This window comes from Rattus norvegicus, chromosome X (assembly GCF_036323735.1).
Source record: "Rattus norvegicus strain BN/NHsdMcwi chromosome X, GRCr8, whole genome shotgun sequence".
NCBI classification, from domain to species: Eukaryota; Metazoa; Chordata; class Mammalia; order Rodentia; family Muridae; genus Rattus; species Rattus norvegicus.
In genome coordinates, this window is record NC_086039.1 from 96,142,424 (window position 1) to 96,158,456 (window position 16,033).

Genomic DNA, 16,033 nt, shown 5'->3' on the forward strand with positions numbered 1-16,033 from the left:
CTGGGAGGGGCTATAGGGTAAGACTAAAGCATTGGGGTCCCTTCCAAAGAGCTTATGGGACTGTTCTCTTCCAAGACATATGATTTGTGCCACCAGCAAAGGATAGGTGGAAAGGACCCTAGTTAAGGAGGCAGGTAAATGTATCCAGTAAAGAGGATATTGCTGCCAAAAAATTGCTATTGGGGAAAAGGGGGTAGGAAGGACATCACTGGAAAATGTCGAGAATACCAGTGAAAAATCACAAGGAGGAGTGTCCTGTTTCTCAAGATTAAATTTATGGCCAGCTAGTTCCTGGGAGAAGCTTCCTGCTTCTCAAGATTGTTGTCTAAGGTTTTAATCTAACTTTATGGTCAGCTAGTTCCTGGGAGAGAGTTGTCGAACCAGCTGATGTAAATTACCCATTCTATGGTCCTAGGAGAAGCTTCCTGGAACATACAATTCCAGGGCCTAACCAGTTTTTTTTTCTACTCTAAACCTTTGTCTAGGTGGGGAGACAATCTTAAAATTTCTACCTTTCATTCCCCACTTCTTCTAGTGGCTAATTCTAATCATAGAACTAAATTAAAACATGATATTGCTGACATAACATCAAAATCTGAACAGCACTTACTCTTTCTCTAATGAAGGTAACTAGCATATTTAACACACATGGACCTATAACCAGAAACAGAAGCAAAATTAAGAAGGGTCCCATAAGGGAAGATTTCAGAGTAGTCATCCAAGGAGATCTACTAAACCAGCTCTCGGACCATCCATGATGGTCTCTGTCTCTCTGCCTTTTGTCTAATCTTTCTTAAGTTTACTCATGGAGTCTTTAATTACTCCTGAATGCTCTAGATAGAAGCAACATTCTTCTATTCTTCTGTTTTGTGTGTGTGTGTGTGTGTGTGTGTGTGTGTAGCACACAGACCTTTTTTAAGGAATATCAGGTCTAATCTTCTTTTATTCTGAAGTACTATCTCTGAGAGAGGGGGGTTAGGGATTCTTGGAGTTCAGCTAAAACGTCTTATTTTACTCTTTCTATATCTAAGTCAATGGCAATTCTGAATTCTCCTTGTGTTGCAGAGCAACAGCAGATATCCTTGTAGCTGCCCCTGCAGTACCTAGACTCTGCCTTAAGATAGCCCTAAGTAATTCTCAACTCTCTTTTGTGTCTTACTAAGTCTTTAGCATCAGGATTCCAATCTGGGCACTATCTGAACCTATACACCAAGGTCATGACTGTCTTTTAGAACTTCTAAACTTATACAGGTTGTGATCCCCGAGGCACAGTCCCAAGAAGTGTTAGGAGTACTAACATATGCAATGTTACATCATTTGCAATAGAAATCAAACCTATCCCCACACCTATCCCCATGGAACCCAGGGCAAACATGAAATTCTTGTTTCTAAAGCACACTCAAGTAAGCATTATATATTTCCTGTAACAGCTACTAACTAGCATCTCAAGTGGGATGGTGAGAAAACAAGAAAAGATTCCAGAAAATACAGGTCCGCCGGAAGAGGACAAAAGCATTCAGTCACACAGAAAGACAATCACAAGATTAACAAACAAACAAAAAAACAAAAGTGCGCACAAAAACAAAAAACAAGCAGCCGCCACAAGATTACCATAAAACAGAACTGATTCAGATGGCAGCTTCCATGAGCTCAGCAAAGACTGATGAAGGGGAGTGGGTTCCACATCACTCCTCCTTCCCAACCAGAATCTTCCCATTGTCAAAGTCACAAGTAACACAAAACAAAGACCTAAGACACACAGACAAAGACCACTCTGGAAATACAGACAGCCGGAAAGGCAGGTTTTTTCTCCAATCCATGAGAATCACCGAATCCTCACCGACACCCAGATGGGAATCTCCCAGGCATCCCTGGAGTCCCTTCTCACCTCCTGGGATTTCTCCCAGGGCAGCACAATCGGTGAGCCCCTGGCACATCTACTGCTCACATTCGCGTCTCTCCTGAGACACGAGCCTCCCTCTCAGCCCGAGATGGGAGCAACGGCAAAACCAGAACTCCAGAACTCACAAGCAAATACAGACCCAGAGTAGCAAATACATACCCAGAGTTTAGCCGGCACAAAACACAAAGATACAGACGCTATTTCCTGAATCGGAACTGCCTCGATCCTTTTTCTTATAATAAGTCTTTCCAACACTTTCCAACCTTGTCCCAACTATAGGAGCTAATTTCTGGTCCTTCAAAAATAAACCAAGGACAAGTTTCTGACGCCAAGACAAAAAAAAATTTAATATGATCCTTTTTCTTAACTCTTATTCCTCTCTCCCTGAGTGAACGCTTGATCTCTCGTATGAAACAAGCTTCCTTAGACAATACCTTCCCCATGACAATAGGATGAAAATTATTTGGGGCCCTGTCTTACCTCCCTCTCCAGCGACGCCACGAGCGATGCGACCTGAAGAGTCCTCAGTTTTTCCGCAGATCTCCTGTCTCCGTCGTCCAGTAGTTGGCCGTGCTTCAGGTCCCTGTTCAGGCACCACTTGACCCGTCCAGCAGGTCGAGTTATTCAGGGTCCCGAAGGGGCGCTACCTGAGGGTCAAGGGGGGAGAGAAGAAGGAGACCAAGCAAGGTTCTATTCTCAAGGTCTCGTTTATTGAGAGGCATGTACAGCATTTAAAGCTCTGAAGCAGGAATTGAAGCAGGAACTGAAGCTTAGGGCAGGGGAGTACTGGGAAGTGCCCAAGGACATAAGGTAAATCATTAAACTGCAAGATATTCTCCTTAGACACTGATGCAACAGTCTTCCTGGGACAAGTTCTTTGAAAAGGTCAAGCCCTTCTCAGGAATCTGCTCAGGGCAGGGCTTTAGCTTTGCTTAGTTTGGACATCCGTTCCCCGACAGAAGAACATCATGAATTTTGCAGGCAAATGGATAGAACTAGACAATATCCTGAATTAGGTAACACAGACCTAAAAGGGCATGTATGGTATGTCCTCAGTGATAAGTGAATATTAGCCATGAAGTACAAGATAACCATGCTACAATCTACATACCCAAAGAAGTGAAACAAGAAGGAAGGTACAAGCAAGGATGCTTGAATTTCACTTATAAAGGGTAATAAAATAGTCATAGGAGACAGAGGGAAGGAGGGAGGGAGAGAGGGAGAGAGGGAGGGAAAGGAGGGACAGAGGGAAGGAAGAAATTTGATGGAAGAAGTTATGAGAGGGGAATTGAGGGATCAGGATTAGGTGTGAGGAGAAACAGGAGAGAGGGCCAGAGAGCCAAGAGGATGAATGGAAATTTGCAACTGCAAGGGTTCTGAGGAGGTGAATCTCTAGGAAGTCCCAGAGACCTGGGGTGGGGGAGACTCCCAGAAGTCATGTGGATGACCTTAGCTGAGATGCCTAAAAGAGAGACATGGAACCTGAAGTGGACACCTTGTATAGCCAGGGTGGGTCCTTAGTGGAGACTAAGACCACAAAACCACCCACAAAACTTTTGACCCAAAATTTGTCCTGCCTAAAAGAAATACAGAAATAAAGATGGAGCAGAAACGGAGGGAATGGCCAATCAATAACCCGCCCAACTTGACACCCATCTCATGGGCAAGCACCAATTACTGACACTAGTATTGATTCTCCTTTATATGTACAGACAGGGGTCTAGGATAACTGTCTGCTGAGAGGCTTTACTCATCTGCAGCTGACTGAAACAGACCCAAACATTTAGTGGAGCTCTGGATTCTTAAAGCAGAGTTTGGGGAAGGATTAGAGGCCCTGTAGGGAATAGGAACTCCACAGGAAGATCAACAAAGTCCACTAACCTGGACCTTCTTCCAGGGCTCTCAGAACTTGAGTCACCAAAGAGCTAGTACTATAACACTAGCACATATGTAACAAATATTCAGCTCAGTCTCCATGTGTATTTCCCAACAATTGCAACAGGAATTGTCCCAAAAGCTATGACATGTCTGTGGAATCCATGCCTTCAACTGGGATGCCTTGTTTGCTTCAGTGGGAGAAGATACATGTAACCCTCCAAAGACTTGATGTGCAGGGTAGGGGGGATACCCAATGGGGTCCCCAGCATCTCAGAGGAGAAGGGAAGGGTGGATGAGGGGAGGGATTCTGGGGGGCAAAGTACAGCAATCAGGATGTAAAATGAATAAATAAATTAATTAGTCGCAAAAACAAACAAAAAGCTCAGAATGATCTTATTTACCTGATTATATAAATATTTATATATAACACTTGCATGTTTTTTCTCAATTTTAAACACTTTAATTATATTTATGGTACATATGCTGGGTCAAAAATGGAGAGATCAGAAGACCACTTGTAAAAGTCAGGTATCTCCTTCAACCTTGTAAGTCCAAGGAATGAACTTTCAACATCAGGCTTAGCTGCACATACGTTAGACCAGTGATCCACTTCACCATTTCTTCACAATTTTTTATTGGATATATTATATTTACATTTCATATGTTATTCCCTTTTCCAGTTTCCCATCCATAAGCCTCCTATGACATCCCCCTCCCTCCTTCTTCTATGAAGGTGTTCGCCCTCAACAACCACACCCACTTCCACCACCCCGCCCTGACATCCCACTACATATGGGGGTCCAACCTTGGCAGGCTTCTCCTACCATGGGTGCCTAACAAGGCCATCGTCTGCTACATATGCAGCTGGAGCCATGGGTCTGTCCATGTGTACTATTTGGATGATGGTTTAGTCCCTGGGAGCTCTGGTTAGTTAGTATTGTTGCTCTTATGGGGTTCAAGTCCCTTCAGCTCCTTCAATTTTTTCTCTAACTCCTCAAACGGGGACGCTGTTCCCACTTAAATGTTTTGCTTCTAGCACTCACCTCTGTATTTGTCATGCTCTGGCTAAGCCTCTCAGGACACAGTTATATCAAGCTCCTGTCAGCATGCACTTCTTGTCATGTACAATATTGTTGTCAGGGTTTGGTGGATATATATATATATATATATATATATATATATATATATATATATATATATATATGAGAGAGAGAGAGAGAGAAAGAGAGAGAGAGAGAGAGAGAGAGAGAGAGAGAGAGAGAGAGAGACTGGATCCACAGGTGAGGTAGGCTCTGAATGGTCTTTCTGTCAGTTTCTGCTCCAAACTTTCTCTCCATATCTCCACCTATGAATATTTTTGTTCCCCCTTTTAAGAAGGACTGAAGAATTCACACTGTGGTTGTCCTTCTTCATGAGCTTCATGTGGCCTGTGGAATGCATCTTAGGTAATTCAAGTTTTGGGGCTAATATCCAGTTATCAGTGAGTGCATACTATGTGCGTTCTTTTCAGAATGGGTAAACTCACTTGGGATGATATTTTTTAGTTCAATTCATTTGCCTATGAATTTCATGAAGTCATTGTTTCTGATACCTGAGTACAACAACACTGTGTAGACGTAACATATTTTCTGTATCCATTCCTCTGTTGAAGGGCATCTTGGTTCTTTCCAGCTTCTGACTATTATAAATAAGGCTGCTATGAACATAGTGGAGCATGTGTCTTTGTTGTATATTTGAGCATCTTTTGGATATATGCCCAAGAGAGGTATAGCTGGGTCCTCAGGTAGTTCAATGTCCAATTTTCTGAGGAACCTCCAGCCTGATTTCCAGAGTGCTTGTACCAGTTTGCAATCCCACCAACAATGGAGGAGTGTTCCTCTTTCTGCACATCCTTGCCAGCATCTATCTTCACCTGAGTTTTTGATCTTCTCCATTCTGACTGGTGTGAGGTGAAATCTCAGGGTGGTTTTGATTTGCATTTCCCTGATGACTACGGATGTTGAAATACTTCTTTAGGTACTTCTCAGCCTTTCAATATTCCTAGCTGATAATTCTTTGTTTAGCTCTGTACTCCATTTTAATATGGTTTTTTGTCTCTCTAGAAACTAATTTCGTGAGTTCTTTATATATATCGGACATTAACACTCTATCGGATGTAGGATTGGTAAAGATCTTTTCCCAATCTGTTGCTTGTCATTTTGTCCTGATGACAGTGTCCTTTGTTTTACAGAAACTTTGTAATTTTATGAGGTCCCATTTGTCAATTGTTGATCTTAGAGCATAAGCTGTTGTTCCGTTCAGGAATTTTTTCCTTTGTTTAAGATGAAACATTCTATAAATATCTGTCAAATCCATTTGGTTCATAACTTCTGTTAGTTACTCTATGTCTCTGTGTATATTCTCTTTCCATGATTTGTCCATGGGATGAGAGTGGAGTGTTGAAATCTCCCACATTTACTGTGTGAGGTACAATGTGTGCTTTGAGATTTAGTAAGGTTTCTTTAAATGGTGCCCTTGCATTCAGAACATAGATATTCAGGGTTGAGTGTTCATCTTGGTGGATTTTTTCGTTGATGTATATGAAGTGTCCTTCCTTATCTTTTTTTTTATAATCTTTCGCTGAAAGTTGATTTTATTTGATATTAGAATGGCTAATCCAGCTTGTTTCTCGTGACTATTTGCTTGTAAAATTGTTTTTTTTTTTCAGCCTTTTAATCTGAGGTAGTGTCTGTCTTTGTCACTGAGGTGTATTTCATTCATGCAGCAAAATGCTGGGTCCTCTTTACATATACAGTGTGTTATGGATATTACTATGTCATATTATTGGGGAATTGAGCCCATTGACATTAAGTAATATTAAGGAATAGTGATTGTTGTTTCCTGTTATTTCTGTTGTTAGAGGTGGAATTATGTTTGTGTGGCCAGGAATGTCAGGACACAATGAGAAATCAAACCTAAGAATAATAGGTATCGAAGAGAACAAAGACCCCCAACTTAAAGGGCCAGTAAATATCTTCAACAAAATTATAGAAGAAAACTTCCCTAAATGAAAGAAAGGGATGCCCATAAAAATACAAGAAGTCTACAAAACTCCAAATAGATTGGACTAGGAAAAAATGTCCTCCTGTCACATAATAGTCAAAACACCAAATGAACAAAACAAAGAATATTAAAAGCAGTAAGGGGAAAAGGTCAAGTAACATATAAAAAACAGACCTATCAGAAGTACACCAGACTTCTCACCAGAGATTATGAAAGCCAGAAAATTCTAGGCTGATGTCATACAGACCATAAGAGAACATAAATACCAGCCCAGCAAATCACTCAAGTAACATAGATTGAAAAACCAAGATAGTCTATGACATAACCAAATTGACACATTATCTTTACAGAAATCCAGCCACCACAAAGGTTAATAGATAGAAAACTCCAATACAAGGAGGGAAACTACACCCTAGAAAGAGCAAGAAAGAAATCTGACTTCAACTAACCCATAAAAAGATAGCCACACAAACATAATTCCACCTCCAACAACAAAAATAACAGGAAACAACACTCATTGGTCGCTAATATATCTCAACATGAATGAACACAATTCTCCAATTACAAAAAAAGACATAGACTAACTGACGGGATAAGTAAACAGGACCCAGCCTTTTGCTGCATACATGAAACACACATCAGTGACGAAGAAGACACTATCACAAAGTAAAAAGCTAGAAAAAAAATTCAAAACAAATGGTATCAACAAAAAAAAAAAATGGAATAGCCATTCTTTTTTTTTTTCTTTATTAACTTGAGTATTTCTTATTTACATTTCGATTGTTATTCCCTTTCCCGGTTTCTGGGCCAACACCCCCCTCCCCCTCCCCCTCCCCTTCTGTATGGGTACTACCCTCCCCATCCTTCCCCCATTACCGCCCTCCCCCCAACAATCACTTTCACTGGGGTTCATTCTTAGCAGGACTAAGGGCTTCCCCTTCCCCTGGTGCTCTTACTAGGCTATTCATTGCTACCTAATAGCCAATCTTATATAGAATAAAATTAACTTTCAACCAAGAGTTATCAAAAAAAAATACAAAGAAGGTCACTTTATATTCGTCAAAGGGAAAAAATCTACCAAGATAAACTTCCAATTCTGAACATCTATGCTCTAAATGAAAGGACATCCACATTCATAAAAGAAACTTTACTAAAGCTCAAAGCACACATTATATCTCACACAATAATAGTGGGAGACATCAATACCCCATTCTCTTCAATAGACAAAACATGGAAAAAGAAACTGAACATAAGACACCGTCAAACTAACAGAAGTTATGAACCAAATGGGTTCAACACATACACATAGAACATTTCAACCTAAAATAAATAAATAAATAAACATTCTCAGAACATTATAGTACCTTCTCCAAAACTGACCAAATAACTGGTCACGGAACGACCTCAACAGATACCAGAGGATTGAAATAATCCCATGCATCCTATCAGATCACCACAGACTAAGATTGGTCTGCAATAACAAAAACAGAAACCCTACATACACAGGGAAGCTGAACAGTGCTCTACTCAATGATAACTTGGTCAAGCAAGCAATAAAGAAAGAAATTAAAAACTTTTTAGAATTTAATGAGAGTGAAGGCACAACATACCCAAACTTTTGGGACACAATGAAAGCAGTGCTAAGAGGAAAACTTAAACATCTGAGTGCCTCCAAAAAGAAACTGGAGAGAGTCCACCTTAGTAGCTTGACAGCACACCTAAAAGCTTTAGAACAGAAAGAAGCACATACACCTAAGAGGAGTAAATGACAGGAAATGAAATCAACCAAGTAGAAACAACAAGAACAACAAAAAGAATCAACAAAACCAGGAGCTGGTTCTTTGAGGAAATCAGCAAGATAGATAAACCATTACCGAGACTAAGTAGAGGGCAAAAAGAGTATATAAATTAACAAAATCAGAAATCAAAAGGGAGACATAACAGCAGAAACAGGAAATTCAAATAATCATCAGATCCTACTACAAAAGCCTATACTCAACAAACTGGAAAATCTGAAGGAAATGGACAATTTTCTAGACAAATACCAGGTACAAAAGCTAAATCCGGATCGGAAAAACCATCACAACCTTCCCATAACTCCTAAGGAAATAGAAGCAGTCATTGATACTCCCCCCCCAAAAAAAAAGCCCAGGACCAGATGGGTTTAGTGCAGAATTCTATTAGACCTTCATAGTAGACCTAATGCCAATACTTTCCAAAGTATTACACAAAATAGAAACAGACGGAGCACTACCAAATTCCTTCTATGAAGTCACATTTACACTTGTACCTAAACCACACAAAGACCCAACAAAGAAAGAGAACATCAGACCAATTTCCCTCATGAATATCAATGCAAAAATACTCAATAAAATTGTAGCAAAACTAATCCAAGAACACATCAAAACAATCATACATCATGATCATGTAGGCTTCATCCCAGTGATGGTGGGGTTGTTCAATACACAGAAATCAATCAACATAATCTATTATGTAAACAAACTCAGAAAAAACACATGATCATCTCAGTAGATACGGAGATAGGATTTAACAAAGTTCTACACCCTTTATGCTAAAAGTCTTCAAAAGTTCAGGAATTCAGGGCCAATACATAAAGAGAGTAAAATCAATAGACAGCAAACCAGTGATCAACATCAATTGAGAAAAACTTTAAGCAATCCCACTGAAATCAGACACTAGACAAGGCTGCCTACTCTCTACCTACCTATTCAATATAGTACTTGAAGTTCAAGCCAGAGCAATTAGACAACAAAAGGAGGTCAAAGAGATACAAGTTGGAAAGGAAGACGTCAAAATATTACTATTTACAAATGATATGATAATATACTTAAGTGGCACCAAAAATTCCACCAGAGAACACCTAAACCTGATAAACAACTTTAGAAAAGTGGCTGGATATAAAATTAACTCAAACAAATCGGTAGCCTTCCTCTACTCAAAGGATAAACAAACTAAGAAAGAAATTAGGGAAACAACACCCTAACAATCACAATAATCACAAATAATATAAAATACCACTGTGTGACTCGAATCAAGCAAGTCAAAAACTGTATGATAAGTACTTCGAGCCTCTGAAGAAAGAAATTGAAGATGCCAGAAGATGGAATGTACTCCCATGCTCATGGATTGGCAGGATTAATATAGTAAAAATGGGCATGTTGCCAACAGTAATCTACAGATTCAGTGCAATCCACATCAAAATTCCAAGTCAATTCTTCATATAGCCTTTCAAATGAATTTGCAAATTCATTTGAAGTAATAAACCCAGGATAGGGAAAACTATCCTAAGCAATTAAAAAAAGAAACTTCTCAATTAATCACCATCCCTCACATCAAGTTGTATTACAGAGCAATAGTGATAAAAAATCTACATGGTATTGGTGCAGAGATAGGCAGGTAGATCAATGGAATAGAATTGAAGACCCAGAAATGAACCCACACACCTATGAACACCTGATCTTTGACAATAGACCTAAAAACATCTAGTGAAAAAAGATACTATTTTCAAAAAATTGACGCTGGTTCAACTGGCAGTCAGCATATAGAAGAAAGAAAATTGATCCATTCTTATCACCCTGTACAAAGCTCATATCAAAGTGGATCAAGGACGGTGACATAACATCAGATACACTCAAACTATTAAAAGAAAAAGTAGGGAAGAGCCTCAAACACATGGGTGCTGGGGAAATTTTCCTGAACAGATTAGTAATGGCTTATGCCCTAAGATCAAGAATCAACAAATGAGATGTCATAAAATTACTAATCTAGTGTAAGGCAAAGGACACTGTCTTTAGGACAAAATTGCAACCAAAAGATTGGGAAAAGATCTTTACCAAGCCTACGTCCAATAGAGGACTAATATCCAATATATACAAAGAACTCAAGAAGTTAGACTCCAGAGAATCAAATAACCTTAATAATATGGGTTACAGAGCTAAACAAAGAATTCTCAGCTGAGGAATATCAAATGGCTGAGAAATACCTAAAGAAACGTTCAATATCCTTAGTCATCAGGGAAATGCTAATCAAAACAACCCTGAGATTCCACCTCACACAAGTCAGAAAGGCTAAGATCAAAAACTCATGTAACAACAGATGCTGGGGAGTATGTGGAGAAAGAGAAACACTCCTCCATTTTTGGAGAGATTGCAAGCTTGTACAAACACTCTGGAAATCAGTCTGGAGGTTCCTCAGAAAACTGGATATTGAACTACCTGAGGACCCAGCTATACCTCTCTTGGGGATATACCCAAAAGATACCCCAACATATAACAAAGACACATGCTCCACTATGTTCATAGCAGCCTTATTTATAATAGCCAGAAGCTGGAAAGAACCCAGATGCCCTTCAACAGAGGAATGGATACAGAAAATGTGGTACATTTACACAATGGATTACTATTCGGCTATTAAAAACAATGACTTCATGAAATTCATAGGCAAATGGATTGAACTAGAAAATATCATCCTGGGTGAGGTAAGCCAATCACAGAAAATCACACATGGTATACACTCACTGATAAGTGGATATTAGCCCAAAAGCTCAGATTATCCAAGATACGAGGCACAGGCCACATGAAGCTCAAGAAGAAAGATGACCAACGTGTGGATGCTTCAGTCCTTCATATAAGGGAGAACACAAGTATTCATAGGAGAAAATACAGAAACAATGTTTGGATCAGAGCCTGAAGGAAAGGCCCTCCAGAGACTGACTCCTCCTGGCAAACCAGCCCATATACATACAGCTTTCAAACCCAGACAATATTGCTGATGCCTAAAAGTGCATAGGGACAGGATCCTGATGTATCTGTCTCCTGGGCGGCTCTGCCAGAACATGACAAATACAGAGGGAGAAGCTCACAATCACTGAACTGAGAACAGGGTCCCTTTTTGAGGAATTAGAGAAAGGGTTGAAGGAGCTGAAGGGGCTTGTAACCCCATACGTACAACAATACCAACCAACCAGAGCTCCCAGGGACTAAACCATCATCCAAAGAGTACACATGGACAGACTCGTGGCTCCAGCTGCATATGTAGCAGAGAATGACCTTGTTGGGCACCAATGGGAGGAGAAGCCCTTGTTCCTGCCAAGGCTTTCCACCCCATTGTAGTGAAATGTCAGGGTGGGGAGGTGGGAAAGTTTGGGGGGGGGGATGTAGGCAGGAACACCTTCATAGAAGAAAGCGGAAGGGTGATGGTACAGGGGGTTTATGGATGGGAACCAGGAAAGGAGATAACATTTGAAATGTACATAAATAAATATCTAATAAAATAATAGAACACTATTTACAGAGAAATCATAAGAAAATTAATATAGTGCCTCATAAATATTAGTTAGCACTTTAATCATTAATACGTAAAACTAGACAATCTCTTGCTAAAGTGTAAAATCTTTAGCTAAAATGATGAACAGCATTTTAGAGTATAAAGCCAATAGTAGTTTTAAGATGGAGATGTGGAAGACATAGTGATAATAACAGGATGAAGGCCAGAAAATGAAGCAGAAGTACTAGGACTCATTAAATGCCAAATATCTGTAATGTACTCTTGCATGTGTTTTACATACAGTTTCTACATTTTCCCTGTGTCTCATAAGGTTGACAGCATTATAATCTACCTTTTCTGCTGATGCCATTCAAGTGCAAAGAAGTTGTATAATAGCCAAATCATTGGCTATGATTGAAGTGCTGGTAAAAGATTCTGAAATAACCAATCCTATCACCATCTGTGAAGAAACTACTGAAAGAAATCAGGTAAGAAAATGTTATTATTTTTTTAAAGATTTATAAAGGATTTATTTATTTATTTATTTATTTATTTATTTATTTATTTATTTATTTATTTATATGAGTACACTGTAGCTGTCTTCAGACCCACCAGATGACAGCATCAGATCTCATTATAGATGGTTGTGAGTCGCCATGGTTGCTGGAATTTGAACTCATGACCTTTCGAAGAACAGTGAGTGTTCTTAACCACTGAGCTATCTCTCCAAGCCTGGAAAATGTTATTGACTTTGAAATATAACAATGGAAATAAGACCACTGGTTCAAGACTTATATAAACAGAATGTAAGGATCCATTCATTTTACTTCCCCTAGGTTTGTATGCACAGTCAATTTATTCAACAATTCTGAACTTGGATTTCTTATGTATAAAGAGGAAATAATATAACTTCCTTAGATTTATGAGATTTTAATATGACAATGAATACTTGTAAAGAACTTAGGGTACATCTGTAATTATAAGCATAATAACATATAATATGTTATATATAATAATACTAAAAGAGAATAATATGTAGATATAGTAGGAAGATTGTGAAGTAACCTAAAGAAACAAAAATGATAAACTGCTGAGCTATATATTGAAAATGGATAATGAAAACAAGAAGAACATTGAATGATGCTAAAAGTAGAGAACTGAACATGCATTAAAACAACATATCTGTCAGGGTCACAGTGAACACTTAATGGTATGCTAATTATGAAACAAGCACAGATTTATGAAGATGAAAAGCAGTTGAAAGTAACAAGCTGGTTGCAGAAATCTAACTAAAGACATGACATCAAATTTTTAAAGATTTGTGGTAATAAAACATTTGCTGATCACAAAGAAACAAAGAAATCCATTGATGGGTTTGCCAAGGTCATCAGTAATGAAAATTAAGCTCCAGACAAATCTATAATGTTGATGAACTATCACTATTCCATCATCATTGTCTGTAGAAAGATACCAGTAAGCTGATGAAACAGTCCCTATAAGATAAGGATGTCAAAACCTGGATGCAGTTGTTCGTGGATCAATGAAGTATTAAAACAGTACTAAGGCAAGCTATTCATGATATTAGTGATAATATTGTTAACACTAGAAATGCTTAAAGATAAAATAGCAAGAAAGTGTCACATGTTTATTGAAGGGCAGTATTTGTACATTTGTAAACTCCATCAGTTTGTAAAATCAAAGAAAGGCTTCCAACACATACATTTATATATAGCTACAGTTGTTAATGAGGCAGATCACTCTGTAGAAAACATCTTAAAAATTCAAAGAACAAACTGCTTTCTCACTCCTAGAAATTTCAGTCCTTGAATTGCTTCTGATGTTTATTCCTAACTGAAAAATAAAATACAGGCTAGAGTAGTCTTTTAATTTAAATATAGCATCATTGATGGGGACAAAAAGATGTTTGCTGCAGTTTGCAGATGATGCAAGTATTCTCTTGAATCCAATGCACTGCTTAGGTACCTTCAACACGTTAAGAAAATCAGTGCTTACGAGTGGTATATAAATTTAGAGTCCGAAATAGTGTTGGTTCCAAACAACCACATACTGTCCCTGATGTAGACTGAGATAGTAAAACACTTATGTTCTGATGGTTAGTGTACAGAAACTTTATTGCATGGTATATATTGTTAAAAATATTATATAAAGTTACCTTAAGGCAATGTGTCTAAGAAATATAAGTGGATTTCATGTTTAGACTTGGATCCTATTTCCAGGATATCTCATTATGAAAATCAAATGTTCCAATTTTTTAAAAGAAAATACAAGCTATTTCTAACACTAAATATGTCAGATAAGAAACTTCAACTGCTGTGTATACAGTCAACGATCATCCACCCCTCAAGGTAAAACATGTTCTAATGTATAGTACACCTAGGTGAAACTTTAAAATATTTTGATAAATGAAATAAAGTAAGGTAAACACAAAAAGACAAAAAAATGAGATATGAGTTACTAAGAGCAGTAAAATTCATAGGACAAAAAGTAGAAATGGTGTGAATGGGTAAGAAAGTCAATGATATGAGAACTTATTGGTTATTGATATTACTGCTTAAAGAGTGACAAGTCCCCAAAGCCTCAAAAATTGAAGAATTTGATCCCTGATGTAACAGTGTTCAGAGGTCTGGCCTTGATGGGATGATTGGGCCAAATCAATCATCATCTGATCAGCTCATAGTCCAATAAGCTATCAAAAGACTGAGCCTAGATGGAGGAAATGGGTCATTGTAGTGCATAAATTTGTAGTCTTCTGTTTTCTAGTTATTGTAAAGTGAACCACGTTCTGCCATCTTTTGCCTTACCTCAGGCCCAAACCAATGGATCCAACTTACTATAGACTAAGCTCTCTGAAACAAGGAGCTGAAAAAATATCTTTCATTGATTATCTTGGTTGTTTTATCCAAACAAGAGAAAACTGAATACTAGAAATAATGAAATGGACCCTAGGGTCTCAGTTTGGAATAACAAAAAAAGCACCGGAAATGGATTGTAGTGATGGTTGCATGAGAGTATTAAGTTATTTAAGATCATGGATTTATACACTTGAAAACTGTTAAAATAACAATATTATAGATATATCCATAATAAAAATATTTTCAGAGACCACATAATTTAGGGCAGGATTGGAACACCTCTAAGCTCCTGCAAGATATGACATGAACAAAAGGTTAAAGTGTAATTTTTTTGCCTTTCTTTTGTAATTCATACTCTCATAGCATCATTCCATGTGCACAAATGCCTATAAACATGTAGAGGTTCCATCTTTATAACAGGCATAACCACCCATAAAGACAAGCAAAAATAAAACATAAAAATTAGGAAACCTAACAAGTTCTCAGAATGGGTAGATTTGTCCAAGTTAATTTTTTTTTTTTACCAAAGACTAAAAGACTAAAATCCTACTGGTTAAGAGAATAGACTGAGTAGAGATCTAACATTCTGATAGACCTGATTCAATTATTTGGCTTATGGACCATGTTAGGAAGGTAGGCTCACTTTAAGTAATACCAAAGAAATAAGTAGAAAAATTACCTCTTTTCTTTCCAAGAATGCCCGCACCTAATGCAGAAGCTTATGAACTATTGTATGTTTGCCCATTTCCTGAATTAAAAGCACACACACACACACACACACACACACACACACACACACACACAGAGACAGAGAGAGAGAGAGATACACACACACACACACATTCCTTAACTTCTGTCTTTTTTCTAAGCATTCTTTCTTTAACATGTTGGGCATTTCTCTAAGTATTTTGGGAGTCCTTAATCCATCTCTAAAGCTTCCCTCCTTACCTTGTGGCTCTTTGCACGTTATGTGTCTGACCTCCAAACCAGCTTAAATGGCATAGGTTTTTCTTTTTCTCCTCCCTTGGTGGCAGCTGCTGTTTTTGTACTT